Raw genomic sequence first — 13,878 nt, forward strand, 5'->3', positions numbered from 1 at the left:
CTCAGGCATGGTAAGACTTTCCAGAGATTTCTTTAACAGCTGATTGAAAATGGAAGGGCTCTCTGTGTACCCCTGTGGGATTTGGCACCATGCCAAAATACGGTTTCCGAACCGAAATGCAAAAAGTGGCTGGCTGTCATGATGCAACGGAATGGAAAAGAAAGCATGACACAATTCAATTACTGTGTACCATTCTGCATCATGTGGGATCTGATATAAAATCACTGAGGGATTTGGAACAATTGGACAACAGGAAACAACAATCTTGTTAATCTTTCTCAAATCTTGCACAATCCTGAATTTCCCACTTGGCTTTTTCAGTCCCATGATAGGCGAATTACATGGACTGCTCATTATTTCCCTCAGCACTCCTTGTTGAATCATCTTCTCAATCAAAGGGGTTACCCCGGCTATTATTTCTGGGGTTAATCTGTATTGTGGAATGTTGGGGTAAACAGCTCCCTCTTTTACAGCGATTCTCACTGGGTCTACATTTCTCATCAAGCCTACATCTTCACCAGTGAAGTCCCAGACCGCTGCTTTCACTGTCTGTTTCAATTCCGGGGGCAATTCATCTGGATTGAATACTGCATAGGTTCCAGCAACCTCACACTCTCGGTTAGCTATGGTCATTTTATACAGGACATCCTCATCTGGTGTTTCAAATGCTATTCCGTCTGGTGTACAGAATATGGTGCAATTCATCTTGCACAACAAATCCCTCCCTAATAGATTTACAGGACTGGTGTCACACAACACGAATTTATGCATGTCTGAAAATTTCCCTATTTTGACCTTTACAGGATCAGTAAGGTACGTTTTAATCTTGGTGTTTTGACACACCAACTACTTGGATTGTTTCATCCGAAAGAGGAAGATTTTTCACATCTGCTGATCTGACAGTGGATCGTGTAGCTCCAGTGTCTACTAAGAAAGTAATATTTTCATCGTTAACTTTCCCATCTACAAATGGTCCTGTCTGATCTATTTCTAGAGATGCGCCAAGTACGCACTCTGCTTCCTCTTTTCGGCACCGTCAATAGATTTCTTCTGGCTCACTTTCGTCATTGTGCATCCACTATTGTGACACAGCGCTCGCGCGTTGCGGTTTGTTTACCTGTTCTTCATTGTAGAATCCCGTTTCCTTGCTATATCTTTGTGTACTTCGGCTCTGTGGTAAGGGCGGTTTTGGCACCTGATTCTGTAGACCGACAGGCTTCTGCTGTTGCAGCGATGGGCCACTCCCCTCACACTGCACCTGTGGATTTAATGTCGGATTTTCATCATTAGCAAGAGGTGGATTTTTACACTCGGATTTCCAATGCCCTAACCTGCCACAGTTGTGACAGGGAAACTTCTTCTTGGCTTCCTCAATGTTACCCTTTCCCTTTCCTGGACCAAACTTTGATTTTATGCCTGGATTATTTGCTTGTTCTATTAGCTGAGCTTCCTGTCTCTCTGCAACTTTTACTTGAGCCCACATTGCCTTCTCTTTTAGTTTCCGCTGTTTTGCCTCAATTTCATCACTAAATTATTTAGCATGTCTCAGGATCTCATCTATTTTCTTGCTCTGCCAGTCCACGGTGTGCTGCTTAAGCATGTCCCCAATCTCAGGACGCAGACCATACACAAATCTGTACACAAAATGGCTCAGGTCCTTTTCTCCCAGACTGTCATCCCCACTAAACTGTTTGAAAGCCAGAATTAGCCTCTCATAGTATGGGTGGACTGACTCTTTCGCTTCCTGATGTGTTCGATCTATTTTAACCCAATCTGTTTCTTTTGAGGGCACTTTGTTCTTCAAGAAGGCCATGACCTGTTCATACTTCTTCATGACCTCCGGGTCTGGAGCTCCTGTTTTGGGATCTCTCGGGTATTCTTTAGTGGGCCAGTCTATGACTATCTTACATTCTGCCCACAAGTCTGCTAGCACTATTATATCAAACAGACTATTCAAATCAATCCACAGTACTTTAGATAATTTCACAAATCTGTCTACCTGTCTGTACCATTCGACCGGCTTTTCCCGTAATTTAGGGAAGTCATTTGTAAATGACAAAATTTCCTGTCTGGTCCATGGGACATGCACATATCCTCCTCCTGGAATCTCTCTCATAGGGAACTCCATTGCCACCTTTTCCTTTTCTCTCACGGGAAACGCTGGGAATGTTCTGTCTGAGATGTCATCTCGTTTCCTATACCACCTGCTCTTCCATTTGTCCACATCTCCCCATTTCCTTAATACTGTGATTATGTCCCTAATCTGCCCTATTCTTCCTGCGGCATTCAGATTCTCAATGTCTTTTTCTGTAAAATCCACTCGATATGGCTTCTGTAAAGCTTTTACCTTGTCCATGTCAATTCCCATTTCACTGGCTATCTCTGCTAGTCTGTCATGTAAATTTTTTGCTCTCCAGGTGATGCTTTTACAGAGGAACAGTAGTTCCTTGTCTTGGTAGTTTTTCAACTTTTCTGTGGGAATTGTCCCTACTATTAATTCTTCTAACACCATCCTCAATTTTGCAACATCAATGGTATGTGATTCTTTTTCTTTATCCTGCAAACCTTTTAGCCAGTCATTCAAATCTTCAGTAGTTATGCTCACTGACTTCTCTGCATTCCCTGGTTCTGTCAGTCTCTGTGGTTCTAACATTGATCCCTCTACCCTTCGGCCTCTCTCAGCAGTATCGGAACAATAAAATGGATTCTTTGACACAGGTAGTTCATTTTTACCCATAGCATGTCCCCAGCAACTTTCTTTTGTTTTCATCAGGGGCTGTTCTGCCTGTCTTTGGTTCACATACGGAACTGTTAGCCCATGCTCGCTGTTTTTCTGCTTCTCAAAAATGGGCATAACAGGGCCTATGGCCACAGGGACTGTAACTGCTTCTAGATTTTTCATTAGTTCCCTTATTTTCTCGGTCAATTCTAAGGTGGTTACCGCTAGTTCTTTAGAATTTTCGTTCTCGACCCTATTTCCCTTCTCTTTAAGTGAATTTCTTCTTTTTACTTCTGGGGTCATAACTTCTGTTTTAATGATTCTCAGAGTCTCCCTTACTGGGGTTCCTGTGGTTGGTCTTTCTGGTTCTTGTCTGTACGGAGGCGGGCTCTTGTAAAACATATCATCTAGGACATCATCATCCGTTTCATTAGCCCCATACCTCCGGGTTTCTACATGATTTCTCTTTTCTAGGCATTTTCTTCCTCCGCTTTCTCCTTCTGTTCTAAGAGGAAATAATCCTTCTGTCATACTGGCATCTCGCCACCTTCTCATTCTATCACTATGAGTTTCTCGATCATTTGGCCGTCCAAACATGTACCTATACCGATTCCCATTTCTCTGTTTTTCTTGCTCATGCATCTCATCTTCCCATTCCGTTAATGCCTCAAACTGGGTAGGCCTAGGTCGCGGATCTAAGCTCATCATCCTCTCCCGTAAGTTCCTCAATATTGTCAAATTAAAGGACCCATCCTCTGGAAACGCTAGAACTCCGTCTTCCTTTGTATACTTTGCCCAATTGTCTAACCAGATACAAGTATGGTACCCATATTTCGCAACCATGAAGGATGCGGGAGTCTTTGCCGGAGGGAGTAACTGTCCTTCCCTAGTCACAATCTTCTTGTCTTTTACAAATAGATTTTTCAATTTACTGAATACAGACTTCTTCTTTCTCTCGGGTGAATGATAATACATTTTCCTGTCTTTTTGTGAACTCTTTAGTCTTTTCTACCACTGTACGATCTCTAATTCAATAGTAGCGCGACTCTTACTCACGCACCAATCCTGGCACGTCTACGTCACTGTAACAACTCCTAATCCTTACGCGTCTCACACTAATGCACCAATCCTGGTGCGTCTACGTCGTTGTCACAACTTCCAATCCCTGCGCGACTCACACTAACGCACCAATCCTGGAGCGTCTACGTCACTGACTAGCTGTCCAATCCCAGCACGGTTTTTCTGACGTCTACAGTCGCTGCAGCGGCTTCTACTCCTGACTCCTGTCCTCAGTCTACCCCTCCTTTACAAAACTACTCAGTAGACTTTGTTTCAAATTTACAATACTGGTTAGTTACAACGTACAAACATCTCCATTGTCTGCTCCGCTAACCACAGAATAGCAAAAGGCCTTTCCCACGAGAATCCTGTCTTCCCGAGAGCAGCGCTTACCTCTGCCCTACTACAGAATTATTACGTCCGTAGGCAAAGTAGCGCATCCCTCTACTTCACCCTTCTACCACGCATTAATTAACTGTTCTCTCCGGAATTAAAACACATAGTTGGAAACGTAATGCTCCTGAGAAATAAAACCAGAGTTCCGCAATTAATTCAAATGCTATTTCATTCACGCACTTTCACACAAAGAAGTACTGTTCACTCACACAGAATCCTGCTTTCCCGAGAACAGCGAACAGTCTGTCCTACTACAGAATTATAACATACGTTAACAGAGCAGCGCTTACCTCTACTTTGTCCTTCTAACAAGCTCAGAGAACACCTGCTACCTTTTCAGTAAAAAGCGTTATCGGCATACCTATTGGTTTCCTGGTACTTTAGACCGAAATTTCACAAATAACTCTTTGCTATCATATACACTTCTCTCACACAGAAATTGTCCCTAATGGCAACATACAGCGATGTCACTGAATCGAACCCAGACAATACGACGCTCAACTTCAATTGTCACACGTTTTTCCCCGTGTACCTACGGGCAACCACAATCCCGTCTTTCCCGAGAACAGCGCTTACCTCTGTCCTACTACGGAATTGTCACCGACTTCTTACATCCCAGAAGCCGTACAGACTACATAGAACTCAATACCACGTCAACATATAGTGTTAGTACATATATCAATACTTAATCAATAATCGATAAGCTATATACATGCCAAATCATCAAACTAAAACAATAAAAACCATCATCCTGCTACCAAGAATACTGGTGCAGTTCAGAACACAAAATCTCCTCCTGCTTCCACGGACGGAATGATTCCACAGTCACACACACATACACACATCATACGCTGGTGGGGCCCATAACACCAACATTCATTCTCATCAATCTATCCGTGCCTACAGAGAGATCTTCAATTTATTCTGAACTACAGTTCTATTTTCTTTGGATGGAGGAAACCACATCTATTGAATTTTACCCTAACAATTCCTCCATCCGGAGGTCAATTGGATCATTTAGTTGATCTAGTGATTTGATGACAAACACTTCAATTCTTGTACTAATAAAGAAACATTTCAAGAAATAACCACCTGACACAGTTCTTCAAACAATAATTTTTCTTTATCTAATTAAATTGCAGGTTAAAATCCTAACAAATTCAATAGTATCTTGTGTCATAATTACCTATTCTGGCTAATTGTCGTTCTCTAAGTCAGAATCGGGTCCTCAGAAATTCATCAAAGAGTCTACCGTCCCGTCCTCTGCTGTCAGCGTAGTGAATAGCATCGATCAGGGTGCGACTCAAGCTCGTTGGGTGGTAACCTAATTTCCCTCTCTGGACTACTAATATTTATACTAAAATTTACATATAATAGATACATTTCATATTTTCTAGGCTTTTCATTGGCTGAATTCAGCCCCGTCCCAAGATTTTAAGAAACAATTTAAAAGTTCTCATACGGATGATGTATTAAACTAGGCATATGGGAAAATCGTTCCCAGGTCAGGAAAGTATCAGTCTATTGTGAAAAGGTGGCTTTTGGTTCTTAGTTTGCAACATTTTCTTCCGTGTTCAGGGACATTGGCATCTCGCCCAGAGTAGTCTTCATGGACCTGGTTCAGGGGTTCAAGGAGAGGTTGCTACGTAGTCAGTGCAGACGCCTTCCTCTGCTGTCAATTGCATGAATGTCAAACAGCGTCTTAAGGAAAGACGTCCTCACGATAGCACTCAAACTGCGGGTAACCCGCTTTTGAAGAAGGTACAAACGTTGTAGTTGAGTTTATAACAAGTTTAATTCATGTAACTGATCGTTAGTATGATACGGCTCATACTTTTAAAGATTGATTCAAACAGCGATGGGGTTCGCAGATACATTTTCATTCGTTAGGCAAACAATTATTTCAGATGACTTGCCCTTCGTCAGGGGGATGATTCTGAAAATCGCCAGAAACACGGTGTGCAAAGCCTCATCGAAATGGTAGTGGTCACCGTGTTTCAGTTACATGAATTAAACTTGTTATAAACTCAACTACAACGTTTGTACCTTCTTCAAAAGCGGGTTACACCTCAACGATTAGGAGGTAGTCTCACCAGCACCAAAGATTTTTTACAAGGATTACCAGAAACTACAAATTTCCTTCACTTGTGAGTGCAACCGATTCTCAACTTTTGTCAATTGCATGAAGTCATGTACTTAAGTGTGGATTCAGTTGGCGGCCATCTTTTAGCAGGACGACATAGTCAACTTAAGGTAAAAGAAACACAAAACGTAATTAATACATAGAAATGAATAAAACAATGATATTACCTCACTAATACCCTTATGTGTATGCATTTATCTAACCATATGCGACATTTAAAGCCGTTAATGCTGGTTTATTTTAAGCGCAAAAAACACATTAACATTGCCTAAACTAAACATATAAATTTAATATGCGTACAACTTAGTTCACTTATTATTTTAGCCATGCAAATGCATTCCCACGTGTATTCTCTTGGTTAATAAGGTTGATTAATTCAATTACCACACATTATTATTCATTAGAATTAGTTCTTTAGTTGGTTTAATAAAACTTATGTAAATGGATTGGGTATACCAAAATATTTTATTTTACCCGCTCCAGCACTAACACTACCTCACCCAGGCTGCAGTAGCAGGCCTGTGGTGTCAGATAAGGTACCACAGTATCCAATCACTAGTGCATCTAATAGCACTCTAGGTTGTTTAGAGAGAACAGAGAGACTGGGGCCCTGATTAGCAGGGACCCAGCCAGACTATAGCCAGAAACCAGTGTTAACATCAGAAAAAAAGTGGGGGCAACATAAGTGCAGATCCTACTCTCCTACACAACCCCCCCACCCCCAACGCAGGGACACTAAACTAACCTTGACCAGTTGAGTCTTCGTGTTCTAAGTGGAAATATCTTGAGAGTCCATCTGCATTGGCATGTTGGCTCCCAGGTCTATGTTCCACTGTATAGTCCATCCCCTGTAGGGAAATGGACCACCTTAGCAGTTTAGGATTTTCACCTTTCATCTGTTTGAGCCATAGGAGGGGCTTGTGGTCAGTCTGAACTATGAAGTGAGTGCCAAACAAGTATGGCCTCAGCTTCTTCAGGGCCCACACCACAGCAAAGGCCTCCCTCTCTATAGCTGACCAACGTTTCTCTTTAGGGGTCAGCCTTCTGCTTATAAAAGCTACTGGCTGGTCTTGACCTTCATCATTCAGTTGAGACAGTAAAGCTCCCACACCCAGCTCAGAAGCATCTGTTTGGACAATTAACTTTTTTGTGTAGTCTCGACTCTGTAAGATGGGGGCAGTGCACATGGCCTGCTTTAGGTCATCAAATGCCTTTTGACAGCTAGCTGTCCACTGAACCTTCTTTGGCATTTTCTTTGAGGTAGGATCATTTAAGGGGGTCACTATAGATCCACATCCCTTAACAAACCTCCTATAGTACCCAGTCAGGCCTAAAAAGGCTCTCACCTGTGTCTGGGTGGTTGGAGCTACCCATTCCATTATGGTCTGGATTTTGCTCTGCAATGGTTGAACCTGGCCTCCACCTACAAGGTGGCCCAGGTACACAACCTGACTCTGCCCTATCTGGCACTTAGTGGCCTTGATAGCGAGGCCTGCTTTTTGCAGGGCCTCCAAAACATTTCTGAGGTGGACCAGGTGATCCTGCCAGGTGGCACTAAAGACAGCAATATCATCTAGATAAGCTGAGCAATAAGTTTCCATACCTGTCAGAACTTTGTTCACCAACCCCTAAAAAAAAGTGGCAGGTGCATTTTTCAAACCAAAGGGCATCACCACAAAGTGGTAGTGCCCACCAGGGGTTGAAAATGCTGTTTTGGCCTTGGCATCATCAGCTAACTTGATTTGCCAGTAGCCAGCTGTTAGGTCAAATGTACTCAGATATTTGGCTGAGGCCAAAGTATCAATGAGCTCATCTGCCCTGGAAATTGGATAGGCATCAGTCCTGGTGACTGCATTGAGACCTTTGTAGTCTACACAAAACCTCATTTCTTTCTTACCACCATTTGGTATGAGGTTTAGGCACAAGGACTACTGGACTAGCCCAAGGGCTATCTGAAGGCTCAATCACACCTAGTTCCAACATTTTCTGGACTTCTGTCCTGCTACAGTCCCTGACATGGTCAGGTTTCCTGTAGATTTTACTCTTGACAGGCAGACTGTCTCCAGTGTCCACCTCATGGGTGCACCAGGAAGTCTGACTAGGGGTCAGGCTAAACATATGTCTGAACTGCTGCAGAACGTGTCTGCATTCAGTTTGCTGATGGTCAGTGAGGCTGCTTGCCAAAGCAACACCATCTACTGACCCATCATCAGAGTTCTGTGAGAGCAGGTCAGGGAAAGGGTCACTCTCCTCCTCCTGTTCCTCATCAGTTGCCATGAGCAAGCCCATGTCAGCCCTGTCAATATATGGTTTCATTCTGTTGACATGGAGCACCCTAAGGGGGCTCCTGGGAGTTCAAAGATTCACCAAGTAGGTGACTTCTCCCTTTTGCTCAACAATTGTATGGGGACCACTCCACTTGTCTTGGAGAGCTGCTGGGGCCACAGGGTCCAACACCCACACTTTCTGCCATGGCTGGTATACAGTCAGCACAGCCTTTTGGTCATGCCAAGCTTTTTGTAGTTCTTGGCTTGCCTCCATGTTTTTGGTTGACTTCTTCATGTACTCAGCCATCCTGGAGCAGAGACCAAGTACATAGTCCATCACATCCTGTTTGGGGGGTTTGAGAGGTAACTCCCAGCCCTCCTTCACCAAACATAATGGACCTCTTACAGGATGCCCAAACAGAAGTTCAAAAGGGCTGTAGCCAATCCCCTTCTATGGAACCTCCCTCTATGCAAACAGAAGGCAGGGAAGTAAAAGGTCCCATTTTCGCCTAAGCTTTTCTGGGAGGCCTTTAATCATTTCCTTTAGGGTTTTGTTGAACCTTTCAACTAACCCTTTGCATTGTGGGTGATAGGGAGTAGTGGACTTTTAGTTTACACCACACTCCTTCCACATTGCTTTTAGATACCCTGACATGAAGTTGGTAGCTCTGTCAGATATAACCTCCTTAGGGAAACCCACTCTGGAGAAAACTCCAATGAGGGCTCTTGCCACCACAGGGGCTGTGGTGGTCCTGAGGGGAATTGCTTCTGGGTACCTGGTGGCATGATCCACTACCACCAGGATAAACCTGTGCCCAGATGCTGTTGGAGGGTCAAGGGGACCAACAATGGCAATCCCTACCCTTTCAAAGGGTACCCCCACCACAGGTAGTGGTATCAGGGGGGCCTTTGTTGTGCCACCTGACTTGCCACTGGCTTGGCAAGTGACACAGGAGCAACAAAACTCATTTGTGTCCTCTGACATGTGTGGCCAATGAAAATGTGGAACAAGCCTGTCCTAGGTCTTGTTTTGGCCCAAGTGTCCTGCTAAAGGGATGTCACGTGCTAGGGTCAAGAGGAACCCCTTAAACTTCTGAGGTATTACCAGCCTCCTGGTGGCTCCAGGGGTAGATCTCTAGCCTCAGAATATAGGAGTCCCTCATCCCAATAAACTTTATGGGACCCACTAGCACTCCCTGCAGCCTCAGCAGCAGCCTGCTGTCTGAGGGGTTCAAGAGAGGGGCAGCACTGTTGCTCCTTACTCAGATCTTCCCTGGAAGGTCCCCCTGCCCCCAAGAACTCAACCTGATCAGGCTCAAGCCCCTCTGGGGCAGTTCCTTCTTCAGGATCTGCTTCTCCTCCCTCAGGAGGGGGAATCTAAGATCTGAGACAGAGGGGAAGGCACTGCCTTAACCTTACTGCTCCTCCTCTTGGGAACTACCTGGTCCATACTTTCAGGATCCAGAGCTGGTTCCGTTTGATGCATTTTGGCTTGTGACCTGGTCACAACAAATACCTCTGCAGGTATGCCCATCTCTGCATGAGTCCATAACTCTACTTCAGACCAGGCTGAAGCCTCTAGATCATTGCCCAATAGACATTCGACAGGGATGTCTGCACTGACTACTACCTTCTTGAGGCCAGTTACCCCTCCCCAGGAGAAATTCACAACTGCCAGACTATGGTTGGTCCTGACATTGCTTGCATTGGTAACCTGGTACATTTCACCCAGGATGATCTGCCCAGGGTCCACAAGATCCTCTGCCACCATGGTGACACTAGAACCTGTGTCCCTGAATGCCAAAGCCTGTTTGCCATTTATTACAGGCTGCTGTTTGTAATTGCCCAGATTACTGGGGCTCACTAGGAATGACATATCAATGTCTCCACCACAAATCAGCAATGCCTGAGTGGGTACTCTGACTAGGCCAGAGTCCACTTCAGAACCCAGGGTCCACCCTACTACACCCGTATTCTGATTACCACCTCCACCAGTAGCTGCACTAGGGGGAACAGTTGCCTTAGGGGCAGGCGTGGTGGTGGTTTGGTCTTTGGACTTGGTACAATCAGAATTCCAGTGCCCTTTCTGTTTACAGAATTTGCACCAGGGCTTCTTTTGGCCTTTTCCTTTTGTAGACTGTGAATCCCCACCAGATGCAGATTTTTGGGGCCCTTGTGAAGACTTCTGGTCTTTTGACTTATCCCCACCTTTCTCAGAGCCTTTAGGATCCTGCTTCTTAGTGTCACCCCCTTGGTTCTGGGTTTTCTGCCTCACCCTGGTTCTGACCCATTTGTCTGCCTTCTTTCCCAATTCTTTGGGAGAGGTCAGATCAGAGTCCACCAGGTATTGATGCAACAACTGGTTTTGGCAATTATTAAGTATCTGTTCTCTCATCATAAGATCATACAATCCCTTAAAATCAGTTACTCTACTACCAACCAGCCAACCCTCCAGAGCCTTGGTTGCACAATCTACAAAGTCTGCCCAGTCCTGATTCTGTGCTTTCTGGGTGTCTCTGAACTTCAACCTGTACTGTTCAGTGGTTAAGCCAAACCCATCTATTAATGCACTTTTCAGGACATCATAGTCATCAGCATCCTCTTCTCTGACAGTGAGGAGCTTATCTCTACCTTTATCTGAAAAGGAGAGCCACAAGATTGCTGCCCACTGTTTCTGGGGGACCTGTTGTACTCTACAGGCCCTCTCCATAGCAGTTATCCATTTGTGGATATCATCCCCACTCTGGTAGGGAGGAACAACCTTGGACAGGTTCCTATGGTCTGGAATATAATCTCTGACTCTAGGGACACTGTTGCTGCCACCAGGGGGTTCTACCCCCTCTTTTCCAGAAGCTCTCTGGAGCTCAAAGGCTTCTTTATCTAATGCCAACTGCTTGGCCTTAAGGGCAAACCTTGCATCCTCATACTGCAGTAGTTTGTACATTCTTTCAGTGGAGGTCTCTCTTCTATTAAAGTATGAGCTCCTCTGATGGACAGATTCTCTGCCAGAGTGATATGAGTGGTCAGAGTCCCTAGAAAGGGACCTAGGCGTCTCCTCCACTCTGTCAGTTCTCTTTTCAGACCTATGTGGGTCTGGCCCTTCAATCACGGAGTCCTGGTCATCCTGATTTTCGTCCTCTGACCCAGACACTGTAATTGACCCACTCCCTGATTCAGATCTGTTAGCTCCTAGAGCCAACCTCAGATCATCTGCTGTCAGCAGATCTATCAGGCCTAGTGTGGAGGGACTCTGTCCTAGCTTCAGGTGTCTTGCAACAAACATGGCCTTCAAGTCAAAGAAGGTCTTGTCCTTATACTGAGGGTGGGTGGACCCACTGGCTCCATCCCTTGAGGACATTCTAGTGTTGTGCAGTGTTGTACTACCTACACTAGTTTGTGGCCTACTGATCCTAGCTTGAGCTGTAGCAAGGGTGTGCTATCCCTTCACAAACAGCTAAAAGTTCAGTAGAACTTATTGATACTAAGCTTGACTTTATATGCACCTTGAGTACTTTTAGTGGTTTTCAGTTAGTAATTCAAATAGAGATTTTCTGGTAAAACAATGGCAAGCTGGAATCCCACACGCTGCCCACCAATGTGAGAAGTTGGCCTGGCATATGCTGGTCACTAGTTATAGTGGCCACCTTACACCAGTCCAATTCGACTCTTATGGTAGATAGGTTTAAGACAACCTTTTAAAGAAAGCTATCCTAGTGGTAGCTGTGGAGAGCAGTCTTCAGGCTAAGTCTCAGAGGAATGTAAAGCAGCTTGTTTTACCTTATAATCTCTTGAATTACCAAATGAAAGGACACCACAAAGGTATATATATCAATTATATATGTATTTATTTCTAGACACACTCTACTAATCTCTTTATGAGATTAGAAGTCAGGAACGTATGCAAATATCAACGATTCACAATAAGTTAAGCACAAATATGGCTGAGGCCCTAGGGGCGTACCAGACCATATACTAAAAAAGAGGTTTAGAAAAGTCGACTTGCAAGGGACAAGGCCTAGGGCCTGAAGAATCGCTGGGGCTTCACTAATCCACCCAAGGCAGGTAAGTAAAAGACCCACGGGAGACGTGTGCAGTGTGAGAACACAGCCGCGGGTTCCCTATTGATTTCAATGGAGCAAGTCGCGGTTGGATTTTTAAAGTTTTAAGGGTACTTCTAGAGAGTCTACAAGCAAGCCACTTACAAGGTAAGTAGTTCGAGGGCCAACACCCACAGGAGCATCGGAGTGCACGAGTTACCTCACCCAGGGAAGCCGGGTGCATAGGTGTATTTTGGTGTCGGGTCGCGTCGTTGTTTTCTATGGAAGCCGAAGAAGATTTGCCGCTTGCGAAGACTGGAGAAGTGTCCGTTGGAATCCAGGGCTGGATTCAAGATGAAGAAGACCTGAAAGCAGAAGGGACAGTGTTCACAGTCACTTGCCAGTGACCCGGGGCCAGGAAGATGGATGCCCACGGAAGTCGGATGATTTCAGGTGATCAAGGGTGTTTTGAATCTTCAGCCACGAGGTCCAGGAGGTGTCGACGATGACCAGGAGCTGGATTCAAAGTGTCCCACAAAGTCTGCAGCTTACTGATGTGTCGGCAACCGGATTGGAGCCAACAAGCCTTGGCAACAGCAAGTCTTGTGGAAAACAAAGAAAGTCAGCGGTGCAGACCAGCAAGGTCTGAGGGACTCACCCAGCGAGGGTAAGTCAGGGCAGGCCTGGAGCAACTAGGGGAGCCCTTTGGTTTGAAGAGAAAGTCTTCAGGGGAACCACAAGCCAACCGGCAAGGGATCGCGAAGACACCTCATGAGGATTCACTTCACAGGAGCCCACGGTCACTCGGGACGAGGTAGGCCTCTGATTTTCAAGGGAAATCCTGCTGGAGGCTTGGACCACAAGTGGTCCAATGCACACGTTTGTAGAATGTCATGAAGGGGTTGCACTCGACATAAGTGCACGGTACTCAGGCATTGCTGTTCCTCATCACTCGTGGGGTCCCCTTGCCTCAGCTCTGCTGGGGACTCACAATGGCCGTTGAGAAGTCAGGAAATCCACTTCCGGGGCTGCAGGGACTTCGGACTCCGGCGGGAGCAGGAAAGTTTGTGACCGTTGATTCAAGTTTTTGGTGCCTGCCAAACAGGGGAGTCACTCCTTGACTCCAAGGGAGATTCTTCAGTTTTCCAAAGGCAGTGGAACATCGAAGGGCCAGGATTCTTCTTGTAGAGCATCATCCATGGATATCTGATTTGCAATGGAAAGGTTTCCCTATCTTATACTAAAGGAAAGGGAGGG

Source organism: Triturus cristatus, chromosome 1_1 (genome assembly GCF_964204655.1).
Source record: "Triturus cristatus chromosome 1_1, aTriCri1.1, whole genome shotgun sequence".
In the NCBI taxonomy this organism is placed as follows: Eukaryota; Metazoa; Chordata; class Amphibia; order Caudata; family Salamandridae; genus Triturus; species Triturus cristatus.